The following is a 15,233-nucleotide window of genomic DNA, read 5'->3' as shown; positions in this document are numbered from 1 at the left end:
CCAATCATCGGGGAAGCAAAGACCTTGGGGGCGGAGAAAAGAGGAGGCTACCCAATGAGAGCAAGGCGGTGGGCCGTCCGCGAAAACCCTGTGAATTCCTTCGTCCCCGGGCACCTTGCGGCGGCCTTGCGTGCGGACGTTGAGGGCGGGAAAGCCGAGGGTTGGGACTTTGCGAAGCCAGGCGAGCTCCCGGAGGACGCGGCGGCGTTAGAACGATGGCGCTCTCGGAGAGAGAGGGGAGGAGTACCTGTCTACACTTGGATAAGAGTGAGCCCTATTCAAGAGGCCGCCTAGTGACCTTCAGCATTCGAAGGCCAGACCCGAACACAGTAACCCGCCGCATTGAGCGGCATGGAGGTCAAATGAACGCCTCGTCTCCGGCACGCGGCATTGGTGAGTGAGGAGTCAGATGTCCTGGCCGGAAAATCGCCCGACCAGAAACAGCCCCGGGCACTTCAGGGAGGGCCTGAGTTGGATGAAAAGGTCATCCTGATGGTTACTAGGTTGCCTGGGTTCTCATTGCAACTCTGACAGTGATTTGGCGGCTATTTAGGACTTGCATGTTCTTGACTGGGCCCTTAACACATTTTATAAACCTTTAAGTGCTCCCAAGATTTTAGTTATTTTAATTGCTTGCCCCTGTATTCCTTACGGAAAAGAGGTGATCTAGAAAAGGAATTTTGAAAACTAAGAAAATTTATCATTTGCAACTAGAAAAACATTCATCTGTGGTTTCGCAGTGCTTAACACAGCATCTGTGTTTAATAGAAACTCTGTAAATATTAGCTACCATCTAGTGCTTATGGTGGATTTTATATGGTCTATCACTCCCACTTACCAGAGACTTCAGAGTAGTTACAGTTAGTCCCATTTGGAAGATGAGGAAACTAAGACTCAGAACTAGGACTTATTTGAATAAGGTAACCCAGTTGTAATTTAATATCAGAGATATCATTGTAATTTAATATCAGAGTCAGGAATTAGACTCAGGTAAGTCTGTGACTACAAGGCTTTCTTCATCATGAAGCTCTTCCCAAAATTAACCCATTGAATTGGATTATCCCAGGAAATGATCCTATCCCTAAAGGAAGAGTTTTATGTGAGAAACGTTATGGTAAGGTACTGGGAGTTGTCTAGAGGCTGTATCACAAACCCTTTTCTTAAAAAAAAAAAATTTTTTTAAGGGACCCCTGGGTGGCTCAGTTGGTTAAGCAACTGCCTCTGGCTGGGGTCATGATCCTGGGGTCCTGGTATCAAGCCCCATGTCTGGCTCTTTGCTCAGCAGGGAGCCTGCTTCTCCTTGGCCATCTGCCTGCTGCTCTGCCTGTTTGTGCTCTCTCTGTCAAATAAAATTTTAAAAAATTTGTAATTTCTCCATCTAATGTGGGGCTTGAAATTACAACCCTGAGATCAAGATTGCACACTCTACCTTCACTTTTCATTTAGGGATTAAAATGAGCATCAAGGGCATTTGGGAGTATAAATATCAAAACCATTCTCTGGTGAGTTTTGTAGAAAGGTAGTTCTCCTTTGCTTTGGTTAGGGATGGAGGGTGTTTTTGGGTTTGAAACCAGATAGAGTGACCTTTCTTTTGTTTGTTTTTCCCTCTGGCAGTCATACCATATCTGCCCTATCTCCTATTGGGACTCTAACTCAGGAACTCTAGCTTACTCTCAGCTGCCTCCTGCGTGGCTTTGCCCATGACTTTAAGAATGTTCTGGTAGGGGCACCTGGGTGGCTCAGTTGGTTAAACGTCTGCCTTCACTCAGGTCATGATCCCAGGGTCCTGGGATGGAGCCCAGTTCCAGCTTCCTGCTCAGCAGGGTGTCTACTTCTCCCTCTCCCTTTGCCCCCCAACATTTGCTTGTGTTCCCACCCCCTCAATAAATATTTTTTTAAAAAAGAGAGTTCTGGTAGTATAAACTCAAGCCAGCATTAGTTTTTCCAAATATAATAAAGCTAATCTTATCCTTTTCTCACAGGAATGTAATTTCTCTGAAGCGTTTTAAGCTGTCAAGAAAGTGATACCATATGTTAGGGATTTCTGAACATTACCTAGAAGTTATTTGCTTCCTTTTATTTCCTTTCCCTGCTTTTATGAATTAGCCTTAATTATAGTCAGTAATGAGGTCCTCAATCTTCTTCCCAGTTCTGACTAGAGAAACCTGTTGAGCAGTGAAGTAAATCTACCTGTAGAAAGGGAGGTTCTTAGCATAGAGAACTAGCTTCCAGATGCCCTTTGACCTTCGGTGTGATTTTCTTCCACTACAGTATTGTTAAATTTACATGAGGATGGAGCATGAACTAGTGAGTTGGGAGACCCACAGTATTGTGTAAAGTATAAAATATTCAAGAAGAACAAGTTTGTCATTCCAGGTGGTTAAAGCTTGGCAGTGTCAGATCCTTTTTTTGTTCTTGATTTGAAAAAGACCCATCTAGTTAAATCTGTGCTAAAGTATTAGCCAACTGTGACATGGCCAGCTAGAAATGAGGCTTTCCATAATGTGAAAGAAATCCTCTGTCATGTCTAATAGTAGGTTTTTAGGTCAGTCCCTGGTTCTGCCAGAGTTTTGTGGTGTATGGAGGAGGATTGGTCTTAATGATTTTGAACCTAAATCAGAAAAGCTAAATCCTCTGTGGAAACTTGGTTTGTGTTTGGGGAATGTGTTTGTTATGATTTAGAGATTCTCATTTGTTCTACTCTTTAGATTGTAGCTAGGCTATTAGTGCAAATGAAAGATTTCACATAAACCTTTTTTTTCATAAATCTTTGTCCTGCTAATGTTATTATTGGTGCACATGCATTCTTGCTTTAGTTTTTCCATTTGCAAAAGATAATTTGGTTAAATATTATATATTTATATATATATAACATATGTATGTATATGTATTATATATATAAAATAATACTGGTTAAAATATAAGTCCTGGGGGCTCTAACATCATCTTCCATTCATTCAGTGAGTATTTATTCATTGGCCTATCGTGTGCTGGCCTGGAGCTAGGGAATCCAGATGTAAAGCAAAAACAAACAAAACCATTTTCTGACTATTGGAAGAAACGAGAAAGCAGTGCTTGGGATACCTGGGTGGCTCAGTCCGTTGAGGGTCTGACTCTAGATTTTGGCTCAGGTCCTGATCTCAGGGTTGTGGGATCAAGCCCTGGATCAGGCTCCAGGTCAGTGCAGAATCTGCTTGTCCCTCTCCCTCTCTTTTCCTTCCCCCCAAATCACATGCTGGTTTGCTCTCTCTTGAATACATAAATAACTTGATGTTAAACCTTCATGGAGTAAATGAAATTTCATATAAATTCAGATGTATCTATGATCTATCCCAGTGTATGTTTCTAATTCCTGTTCAGTTTAATAATTACAAAACTAAATTTTATAAGACTGAAAAAATATACACATGAGGATGTGAAAAAAAATCATAATATATCACCACACTGGGTCAAATTTACAATGCCTAGTACATATTGTCTCTTTTGCCAAATAATCTCTCTGTAAATTGGTTTCTTTGATGGCCATAGAATAGATTATAGCAAGAGTGAATCATTATAATATGCTAAGAGAATGTAAATTTTGCCAGGGTCCCTAAAAGATTTTTTAAAACTTTTTTTTTTTAAGATTTTATTTATTTGTCAGAGAGAAGGAGAGAGAGCATAAGCAAGGGGAGAGGCAGCCTCCCCCTGAGCAGGGAGCCCAGTGTGGGATCCATCCCAGGTTGGGATCATGACCTGAGCCAAAGGCAGATGCTTAACTGACTGAGCCACCCAGGCGTTCCTAAAAAAGCTCTTAATAGACTAAAGCAAATTTGAAAGAATTTGAAACAGCAAAAAGAAAAAACCTTTAGTGGATGGTTGTGGTTGGTAACATTTTTTTTTCTAAGATTATTTATTTATTTATTTGAAAGAGAGAGAGAGAAAGAGCAAGATAAGGAACAGAAACAGGAAGAGTGGGAGAGAGAGAAGCAGGGTTGCTGCAGAGCAGGGAGCCCGATGCCGGGCTTGATCCCAGAACGCCGGGTTCATGACCTGAGTTGGAGGCAGAGGCTTAACAACTGAGCCACCCAGGTGCCCCTGGTAACATTTTAATACTTGTTTTTTTTTTTTTTAAAGATTTTATTTATTTATTTGACAGACAGAGATTACAAGCAGGCAGAGAGACAGTCAGAGAGAGGAGGAAGCAGGCTCCCTGCTGAGCAGAGAGCCAGATGTGGGGCTCTATCCCAGGACCCTGGGATCATGATTTTCAGGTTTTTATTTAAATTCCAGTTAGTTAACATACAGTGTGTTACTAGGTGTAGAATTTAGTGACTCTTCACTTAACAACACCTGGTGCTCATCTCAACAACTGTCCTCCTTACTATCACCTGTTTAACCCATCCCCCTGCCTACTTACCTCCCTTATGTAAAACAATTTTAAATTATCAGGTAATATGTATACTAACTACCACTTAGGTAAGAGATTTTCAAGGGTAAGTGTATTTATTTGCTTATTTGCATTTATTATTCCAGTTTAGTTCAGTTTAATTTAAAGATTTTATTTATTTATTTGACAGAGATCACAAGTAGGCAGAGAGGCAGGCAGAGAGAGAGAGAGGGAAGCAGGCTCCCTGCCGAGCAGAGAACCCGATGTGGGGCTCGATCCCAGGACCCTGAGATCATGACCTGAGCCGAAGGCAGCGGCCCAACCCACTGAGCCACCCAGGCGCCCCTAGTTCAGATTAATTTAGATGAAAAAGTACAGAAGGTGCCAAATAAATTTATGATGTATGAAAATGATTATTAATATAATTGTGAGATTATTAAACACAGAAATTGGAAAAAAGTAATACAGATACATATTTCTGTGATAGTTACTGACAATAGTGGTACTTGATTTAAAGTTGTTCTTAAGTATTTTTGTTTTGCACAGTTCTCATGTTATTTATAGCAGAATTAAAATGATTTAAAAACTAGGTTACTAAGGGCACCTGGGTGACTCAGTTGGTTAAGCGACTCCCTTCGGCTCAGGTCATGATCCTGAAGTCCTAGAATCGAGTCCACATTGGGATCCCAGCTTGTTAGGGAGTCAGCTTCTCCCTGTGACCCTCCCCACCTTCATGCTCTCATTCTCTCTCTCTCTCAAATGAATGAAATCTTAAAAAAAAAAAAAAAAAAAAAACTTAGGAAACTCTATAGAATCATAATATTTAACAGCATTTTTATTATTGAGCATAGCCGCTCAAACAGGGGTAAAATACAGATTGTAAAACTTATAAATTAAAATTCATTGCTGAGGGGCGCCTGGGTGGCTCTGCCTTCAGCTCAGGTCATAATCCCAGGGTCCTGGGATCGAACCCCGCATCGGGCTCTCTGCTCCGAGGGGAGCCTGCTTTCTCCTCTCTCTCTGCTTGCCTCTCTGCCTGCTTGTGATTTCTGTCTGTCAAATAAATAAAATCTTTAAAAAAAAAATTCATTGCTGGGACTATTTTATGATTTTATTTACTCATCTGAATTTTGGTTCAAAATTTAGAAGATACAAAAGGGCCTAGTACCCTCTTTCTCTTATAAAAGTGTCCCAATTTTGGGGTGCCTGGATGGCTCATTCGATTAAGCCTCTGCCTTCAGCTTGATCCCAGGGTCCTAGGATTAAGCCCCATAGGGAGCTCTCTGCTCAGCAGGGAGCCTGCTTCTCCCTCTCCCTCTGTCTTCTTCTCCCTCTTCCTGTGCCTGCTGCTCTGCCTGTTTGTGCACTCTCTCTTTGAAATTAAAAAAAAAAAAAAAGGTGTCCCAATTTGGACAATGTTTTATGGTTACCCTAGGTATTACAGTGCTGCAGTGAGTAATACTAAATATCTTGTCATTTTGCAGGTTTGCAAATATAACTCGAGGATAAATTCCTAGAATTAGAATTGCTGAGTCAAAAGGTATATACGTTTGTAATTTTGATGTTGCTAAATTGCTTCTTATTGGTCATATCATTTTATAGTCTCACCAGCAGTGTGGGAGATGCTTGTTTTTCTGCCCTCATCTCAGGTGATTATCACCTTTTTAAAAATGTTTCCCATTCCAATACATATGAAATCATTTCTAAGTGTTTGTATTTATTTTAACTTTTTATAAATTATGAGATTGAGGATCTTTTTCTAAGGTTAAGAATTATTTGTTTTTTTATGAATTATATATTTCCCCATTTTCTGTTGGGTATTAGAATTTTGATATTGATTTATAGGAACTCTAAACATATTTTGGAAATTAGCCTTATATAAGATGAGTTGCATACATTGCCTCTCCTTGTCCTGGTTTATCATTTGACTTTTGGTTTTCCTTTTGTGGTTTTTGCCATGTAAGGATTTTTTCACCTTTTATTTATTTTATTTTTTTTTTTGAAGTTTTTTTTTTTTTTTAAGATTTATTTATTTATTTATTTATTTGACGGGGAGAGAGAGATCACAAGTAGGCAGAGAGGCAGGCAGAGAGAGAGAGGGAGAAGCAGGCTCCCTGCTGAGCAGAGAGCCCGATGCCGGGCTCGATCCCAGGACCCTGGGATCATGACCTGAGGCGAAGGCAGAGGCTTTAACCCACTGAGCCACCCAGGTGCCCCTTTTTTCCCCTTTAAAAAAAAAAAATATTTGGGGCGCCTGGGTGACTCAGTGGGTTAAAGCCTCTGCCTTCGGCTCAGGTCATGATCCCGGTGTCCTGGGATCAAGCCCCGCATCGGGCTCTCTGTTCTGCAGGGAGCCTGCTTCCTCCTCTTTCTATCTGCCTGCCTCTCTGTCTACTTGTGATCTCTGTGAAATAAATAAATAAATTTTTTTGAAAAAAATCATCAATATGCTGGGGAAGGTAGCTAGTAAGACAAAAAGGTTAAAGATAGATGAATACTACATGCTAAGAATATAGGGAGAAATAGGTAGAAAACTTGAGAATGGTAAATATTTAGAGTAACTATTGTGGAGAGTAAGAGAAAATTCTAGAGTCTTATAGGATTGTTGGAAAATACTAAGAGCTTGCTGAGATTAGAAGATTTGTAGTTTAGACATTTATGCAGAAAATAAATACAATAATTTTATGTGGGAGTGCTATGAAACATTCAAAGAACAGATAAACCCAATTTTACGCACTTTGTTCCAAGAAATTAGAAAAAAAAAGGGAAACTTCACAACTTGTATTGTTAAATTAGCATAGCTGTTGTTACCTCTACCCTCAACATGGGGTTAGAATTTATGACCCCAAGATCAAGGGTTGTATGTTCTACTGAGTGAGCCAGCCAGGCACCCCACTTAGTATCACTTTAAAACCAAAACCACATAAGGATAGTATGAGAAAAAATAAATAACAAAGATACAAATGTAAAAGTCATTAAAACATATATTTATGGGCGCCTGTGTGGCTCAGTGGGTTAAAGCCTCTGCCTTGGGCTCAGGTCATGATCCCAGGGTCCTGGGATTGAGCCCCGTATAGGGCTCTCTGCTCTGCAGGGAGCCTGCTTCTTTCTCTCTCTGCCTGTCTCTCTGCCTAGTTGTGATCTCTGTCTGTCAAATAAATAAAATCTTTAAAACAACAACAACATATATTTATGACCAAGTAGAATATATCTGAAGGATGCTAGAATGTTTTAACATTGGAAAATATGCATAATTAACCACATCAACAGATTAATAGAGGGAATCTATTTGATCTTCCTGTTCATTGCAGAAAAAGTATCTGATAAAATTAAATGCCTTTTCCTTCCCAAAGCAAAACAGACAAGAAAAGGAACATGGTCATAAACCTGATAAAGAGCTTATCAGGGAGGTTCCTGGCTGGCTCAGTCTGTACAGCCTGGGACTCTTGATAACAGCGCTGGTGAGTTCAAGGCCCACCTCGGTTGTAGAACTGACTTAAAAAAAAAAAAAAGTTTATCAGGGAACGGGGCCAATAGGTTACAAGTTCTGTTAACTATTTTATTGGACATCTTATTGCCCAATAAGAAAAAAAAATGGTATAAGGATTATAAGAAACAGAAGTGTCGGGGCGCCTGGGTGGCTCAGTGGGTTAAGCCACTGCCTTCGGCTCAGGTCATGATCCCAGGTCCTGGGTTCGAGCCCCGCATCAGGCTTTCTGTTCAGCGGGGAGCCTGCTTCCTCCTCTACCTGCCTCTCTGCCTACTTGTGATTTCTCTCTGTCAAATAAATAAATAAAATCTTTAAAAAAAAAAAAAGAAACAGAAGTGTCATTCACAATGGTATTCATTAGGAAGATGAATGTACAGGTGAATTGTTGGGGCTAAAAAGAGAATTCAGGGGCGCCTGGGTGACTGTCGATTAAGCACTTGCCTTTGGCTCAGGTCATGATCCCAGGCTCCTGCTCCGGGGGGAGTGTGCTTCTCCCTCTCCCCCTGCCCCTACTGTTCCCCCTGCTTGTGCATGCTCTCTCTGTCAAATAAATAAATAAATAAGATCTTTTAAAAATAAATAAAAATAAAAAGAGAATTCAGGGGCACCTGGCTGGCTCAGTCTGTGGAGCACGTGACTCTTGATCTTGGGGTTGTGAGTTTGAGCCCTGCACTGGGAGTAGAGATGACTTAAAAAAATTTTTGTAAAAATATATTTTATTAATTTATTTGACAGAGAGTTAGAGAGCACAAATAGGTAGAGCAGCAGGCAGAGGGAGAGGAAGAAGCAGGCTGTCCACTGAGCAGGGAGCCCAGCTGGGGCTCTACCCCAGAACGGGATCATGACCTGAGCTGAAGGCAGACGCTCACCATCTGAGTCACCCAGGCGGCCCTAGTTGAGAGATTTTATCGTGAACAGATATCAAAGATTTTGTCAGATGTTTTCTACATCTACTAAGATAATCCTTGAATTTTTTTCCTTTATTAATATGCCGTATCATTACTTGATTTTTGGATGTTTAACAAGCCTTGCATTCCTGGAGTAAATAGCAGTTGGTCCTGGTGTTATAAACTTCTTTATATATGTTTCCGAGTGCAGTTTACTACTATTTTGTTGAAGTGATTTACCTTTGTATCCATAAAGGACATTTGATGTTTTATATAGTCGGTTTTTTCTTATGATACCCAGTCATTTTTCAACCTAATGGTCTTAGTAACCTTTCTTTTTTTTTTAAGATTTTATTCATTTACTTGACAGAGAGAGATCACAAGTAGGCAGAGAGGCAGGCAGAGAGAGAGAGGAGGAAGCAGGCTCCCTGCTGAGCAGAGAGCCGGATGTGGGGCTTGATCCCAGGACCCTGGGATCATGACCTGAGCCAAAGGCAGAGGCTTTAACCCACTGAGCCACCCAGGCGCTCCTCTCTCTTTTTTTTTTTTTTTTTTTTAAATAATCTACACCCAACATGGATCTCAAACTCATGACCCTAAGATTGAGAGTCTGATGACCAACTGAGCCAACCAGGAACTCCTGGTTTTAGTAATCTTTGACAATCATTGCCTAGATCAATTGTTTCACTAAGGGTTGCAGAGTAAGTGGCGCTCTTCTGTCATTCCTTATTTCTTTATTATTTTGAATTCTTCTTCTTTTTTTTTTTTAAGATTTTATTTATTTATTTGACAGACAGAGATCACAAGTAGGCAGAGAGGCAGGCAGAGAGAGAGAGGTGGAGGCAGGCTCCCTGCGGAGCAGAGAGCCCGATGCGGGGCTCGATCCCAGGACACTGGGATCATGACCTGAGCTGAAGGCAGAGGCTTAACCCACTGAGCCACCCAGGCGCCCCTTGAATTCTTCTTTGAAAGAAGGACTTTGCTTTATCAACTAGGGATAACGGTTCATATGGAAAAGATAGGCTATTTGATTTGTTTCTCTTGCTAATTTTCAGAATAAGTTGGTTCCATAATATCCTTTAAAGGTGCTCAGTTAGACTTTTAAAAACTTATTATGAATTTATGAATTTTAATAATTTTGATGTGTTTACATTGTTGATAGTTTTTTTTAAAAATTATTTTAATGCTCAAGATGTCTTATCTTTAGACACTGAGAGTTCCATCAAGTTGACTCTTGAATCTTTTGACACAACCCTAGTAGTTTGTGGGGGTATTTGATGGTTCACATTTTTTTAATTTAAAATAAAAATACTGGGGCACCTGGGTGGCTCAGTGGGTTGGAACCTCTGCCTTCGGCTCAGGTCATGATCCCAGGGTCCTGGAATCGAGCCTCCGTGTTGGGCTCTCTGCTCAGCAGGGAGCCTGCTTCCCCCTCTCTCTCTCTGTCAAATAAATAAATAAAATCTTAAAAAAAAATGATTGAGATTTTCCAGTTTAATACAGAAAATGGTAGAGCTGGGTTTAAATTTCAAACTTCTGATCTTCCTATATACCTATAGACAAATGTTATGCTTTGTTTTCCCTGTATTTGCTAGAGGTTGCATGACCTATGTTACCCAGGAGGCGGCAGTGTTATCTTAATATTCATTGAGAATTCACTTACCCATTGGATGTACTTAAATGGAAGCGGAAATTGTATTCTTTCAGCTAATTCTTTTTTTTTAAAATTAACATATAATGTATTATTTGTTTCAGGAGTACAGGTCTGTGATTCATCAGTCCTGCATAATTCACAGCATTCACCATAGCATACATCCTCCCCAGTGTCCATCACCGAGCCACCCCATCCCTCCCACCCCTTCATTCCAGCAACCCTCAATTTATTTTCTGAGATTAAGAGTCTCTCATGGTTTGTCTCCCTCTCTGGTTTCGTCCCATTTCATTTTTTCCTCTCTTTCCTCATGATCCTCTGCCTTGTTTCTCAAATTCCGTATCAGTGAGATCATATAATTGTCTTTCTCTGATTGACTTATTTTCCTTAGTATAATACCCTTTAGTTCCATCCATGTTGTTGCAAATGGTAAGATTTCACTTTTTCGATGGCTGTATAATATTCCATTTGTGTGTGTGTGTGTATCACATCTTGTTTATCCATTCATCTCTAGGTGGACATGTAGGCTCTTTCTATAGTTTGGGTATTGTGGACATTGCTGCTATAAACATTGCGGTCTTTCAGCTAATTCTTGAACATAAATTATGTTTTAATTTTAAGTTAGACTGATAAGCGTGCTTGGGTGGATCAGTTGGTTAAGCGTCTGACTTCGGCTGAGGTCATGATCTCGGGGTCCTGGGACTGAGCCCTGCAACACCGGGGTCCCTATCAGTGGGGAGTCTGCTTCTCTCTCTCCCTCTGCCCCTCCACTGCTCTTTCTCTCTCTTGAATAGATAAAATCTTAAAAGAATAAATTAGCCAGGGGTACCTGGGTGGCTCAGTGGGTTAAAGCCTCTGCCTTCAGCTCAGGTCATGATCCCAGGGTACTGGGATCAAGCCCCACATCAGGCTCTCTGCTCAGCAGGGAGCCTGCTTCCTCCTCTCTCTCTCTCTGCCTGCTTCTCTGCCTACTTGTGATCTCTCTCTGTCAAATAAATACATAAAATCTTAAAAAATAAAAAAAGAATAAATTAGCCAGATATTGTTATATGCTAGGGATATAGTAGTATACACCAAATAGTCCCAGTCCCTGTCCTCATCAAGCTTATGCTTCTGGTAAAACCTCCAAGTGACTAATGTCCTTATAAATAATGTAGATTGATTTTTTTAAAAAGATTTTATTTATTTATCTGACAGAGATCACAAGTAGGCAGAGAGACAGGCGGGGGTGGGTGGGTGGGGAGGAAGCAGGCTCCCTGTAGAGCAGAGAACCCGATGGGGGCTCCATCCCAGAACCCTGGGATCATGACCTGAGCTGAAGGCAGAGGCTTTAACCCACTGAGCCACCCAGGCACCCCTATTTTTTAACTTTTTGAGTAACATCCATACTCTTTCACAGTGGCTGTACCAGTTTGCATTACCACCAACTGCACGAGAGTTCCTATTTCTCCACATCCTCATCAACACTTATTCCTTGAGTTTTTTATTTTAGCCATTCTGACAGGTATAAGGTGATATCTCAGTGTGATGTTGATTTGCATTTTCCTAATGATTAGTGATATTGAGCATCTTTTCATGTGTCTATCCAACAGCTGTAGTTTTCTACAAATCTTGTTGTTTCCATTATAAGTGTATTCCTAGAAATATTGTCCATTATGCAATTTAATAATAGGCCAAAATATTGTTCATCACTGCTACTTGACATCAAGCGCTGGTTTGAGGAGAATAGTTGAACTTTCACTTCTGGAACCATAAGATTATTCCTTTTTTACTTTTGACACCAAAATAGATCTCTCTTTTTTTTTTTAAAGATTTTATTTATTTGTCAGAGAGAGGGAGAGTACAAGCAGGGGGAGCAATAGGCAGAGGGAGCAGGTTCTCTGCTGTGCAGGGAGCCCAGTGTGGGACTTGATCCTAGGACCCCAGGATCATGAGCTGAAGACCAACACTTAACCAACTGAGCCACCCAGGCGCCCTCCCAAAATTTGCTATTTAAATTCTTCATCAGAATTTTTATTTGTTAATTAAAAATATATTTTTTTTAAAGTAGGCACCATCCCCATGTGGGTGCCTGAATTCATGACCCTGAGATCAAGAGTCTCATGCTCCACAGACTGAGCCATCCAGGGTCCCCGTCAGAATTTTTAATTTTATAGACAAATCAGATTGGTATGGAAAGGAATTTGTTGTTGTTGTTGTTTTTAAAGATTTTATTTATTTATTTGACAGAGAGAGATCACAAGTAGAGAGGCAGGCAGAGAGAGGGGGAAGCAGGCTCCCCGCCGAGCAGAGATCCCAATGCGGGGCTGGATCCCAGGACCCCAGGATCATGACCTGAGCCGAAGGCAGAGGGTTTAACCTACTGAGCCACCCAGGCGCCCCGGTATAGAAAGGAGTTTGAATTGAGAAACAAAGTCTGGATTCTGGTGTCAGTTATGCCATTGTTTGACTGCCATGATCTTTGCAAGTGAGTTTACCTCTTTAGTTTTTTGTTGTTTTTTTTTTTTTTTTTTAAGATTTTATTTATTTGAGAGGGAGGAAAGAGAGCAGGGGGGGAGCAGCAGAGGGAGAGGGCAAGCAGACTCCATGATGAATATGGAGCCTGTTTTGGGGCTCAATCTCAGGACCCCGAGATCATGACCTAAGCTGAAATCAAGAGTCAGACTCTCAACTGAGCTGCTCTGGCACCCTTCTAGGTTTTTTGTTTTGTTTTTTTTTTTTTTTTCCTCTGAAAATGAGAGAGGAAAAAGGAAAGGAACTATGCAGTTAATTAGTATTCTGACTCTGTATCATCCTCACAGTTTCACACTTTTTGCAGTGGTAGATTTAACTATATGAAATTGCTAATATTGATCTATTTGAAGACATTCATATTTGACCTAAAGAGACAACCATTTCATTTGTTCAGCCTAATTGTTGAATTCAGTTGTGGGGATCATCTGAGTTATTTATTTTAAGGATAGCTGAGGCCAAGTAAGATTAATGTGTCAGGTGCAAAGGAAATATACATTTAAAGGATATATTATTACCATGTAATCAATGTAGTTCATTCTGGGTATACATAGAATCCAGTCTAGTCTATTTTTTCTTTTCTTTTTTTTTTTTTTAAGATTTTATTTATTTATTTGACAGAGAGAGAGATCACAAGTAGGCAGAGAGTCAGGCAGAGAGAGAAGGGGAAGCAGGCTCCCCACTGAGCAGAGTCGGAGGAGCTCTATCCCAGGACACCGAGATCATGACCTGAGCCGAAGGCAGCGGCTCAATCCACTGAGCCACCCAGGCGCCCCTAGTCTATTTTTTCTATATTATGCTAATTTTCTGGCCCAGTGATTCTAGATGATTTGACTCCTGTATTTATTTAGTGTCTGGCAAAGGAAAAGCCTACTTGAAAATTTGGTAGGATATTCCCTATAGTAATTTTTGGCCAAAACTACCTGTTGCTATAGGAGAGGAGAATGTACTATAAGCACTGATATTGAATCTGAGGTAAATAATTCTTCAAAGTTGTCTTTTTCCCTGTTTTCCAGTGGACTGACTAAAGGAGTTAAGCCAGACTTCCCCAATTTCTAGTTTAAAGGTAATTTTGTCATTCCATCCTCTGTCAGAAGGGGGTGGAGGTAAACTTTTCTTTGTTGTTTGATGCAGCTCCTTAAGTTTTCCTTCTTTTTTTTTTTTTTTAATATTTTATTTATTTATTTAATTGACACTGAGAGAGAGAGAGATCACAAGTAGGCAGAGAGGCAGGCAGAGAGAGAGGGGGAAGCACCCAATGTGGGGCTCGATCCCAGGACCCTTAGATCATGACCTGAGCCGAAGGCAGAGGCTTAACCCACTGAGCCACTCAGGCGCCCCTTAAGTTTTCCTTCTTAAGGCAGCTGTTGTGTTGGGGTGCCTGCGGCTTAGTCATTAAGCATCTGCCTTGGGGGTCATGGTCCCAAGGTCCTGGGATCGAGCCTCAAGCCTCACATTGGGCTTCCTGCTCAGCCAGAACCCTGCTTCCTCCTCTCCCACTCTGCTTGTGTTCTCCTCTCTCACTGTGTCTCTCTCTATCAAATAAATAAAATCTTAAAAAAAAAAAAGGGAAGGTGATGTGTTAAATAACTTTGTTTTACTTCTTCCTGAGGTATTACTTCATCTTTTTACCATGAAATAAATTAAACTTTTTGGTATCTTTCCATTTTCTAGTCTTTGAGCACATAAGTTAATCAAGGGGAGGAAAGATAATCCACAGGAGACTACTAACAGCATGAGGGGTAAAGGATCCTTGGCTCTAATATACCTTGTTCAGGTTTCTGAACCAAATTCAGAGTTTTGCTAGCAAACTGTCCCTGTCTCCCTGCGTTCATATGCATGTTCTCCATCACCCTGGCTCCAGGTGAATATCTTTCTACAGGGCCTAGCACATGTGGAGGGCTTGATAGTTGCATGCAAACATCTTTCAGTATACGAATCACAGTGGATCTAGCCCTAGATCCTTTACTTGAGGCACTTATTTCAAAGTTTGTTTTTCTGGAGAAATAAAAAATGAGGCTATATTGAATCAGAGGTGCAAATGTCTCTTTCCAAGACAAATCTCTAATAACTCCCATTTTACTTTTTCCCCTCAGAACAACTCTTGAGTGCTGGGCCCATGAGAATCAAGAATTGGAGAGGCATTGAGTAGATCTTGAAAAATGTGGGCCATATAATTGGCAAAGCAGGTGGGTATGGGTGTGAAACACACTGAAGAAATAGGATTCTTCTTCCTCTCCTGTGTCTCCTGAGTCTAACCATGGAACTCTGTTATTACATTCTCTATCACTTCCACAAAATTCCATAACCTTCTTTAAAAAAATA

At 40.7% G+C, this 15,233-nt stretch overlaps 1 protein-coding gene across 3 annotated transcripts in view; it reads left to right on the top strand.

The window, feature by feature from the left end:
• Positions 1 to 147: 147 nt before the first annotated feature.
• RBMS2 (RNA binding motif single stranded interacting protein 2) overlaps positions 148 to 15,233 on the top strand; it is a 94,307-nt gene continuing 79,221 nt past the window's right edge. For 2 of the 3 annotated variants that reach the window (XM_047742018.1, XM_047742017.1), the window contains exons 1-2: positions 153 to 393; positions 15,005 to 15,097. The gene's annotated coding sequence lies outside the window, so the exon portion shown is untranslated. Of the gene's footprint in view, positions 394 to 15,004; positions 15,098 to 15,233 lie in introns of all 3 variants that reach the window. The other variant, XM_047742015.1, reaches the window with a different exon arrangement.

The sequence above is a fragment of the Lutra lutra genome, chromosome 8 (assembly GCF_902655055.1).
Source record: "Lutra lutra chromosome 8, mLutLut1.2, whole genome shotgun sequence".
NCBI lineage: Eukaryota > Metazoa > Chordata > Mammalia > Carnivora > Mustelidae > Lutra > Lutra lutra.
Note: the sequence above shows the minus strand (reverse complement) of the source record. Positions and strands in the feature narration are given on the sequence as shown.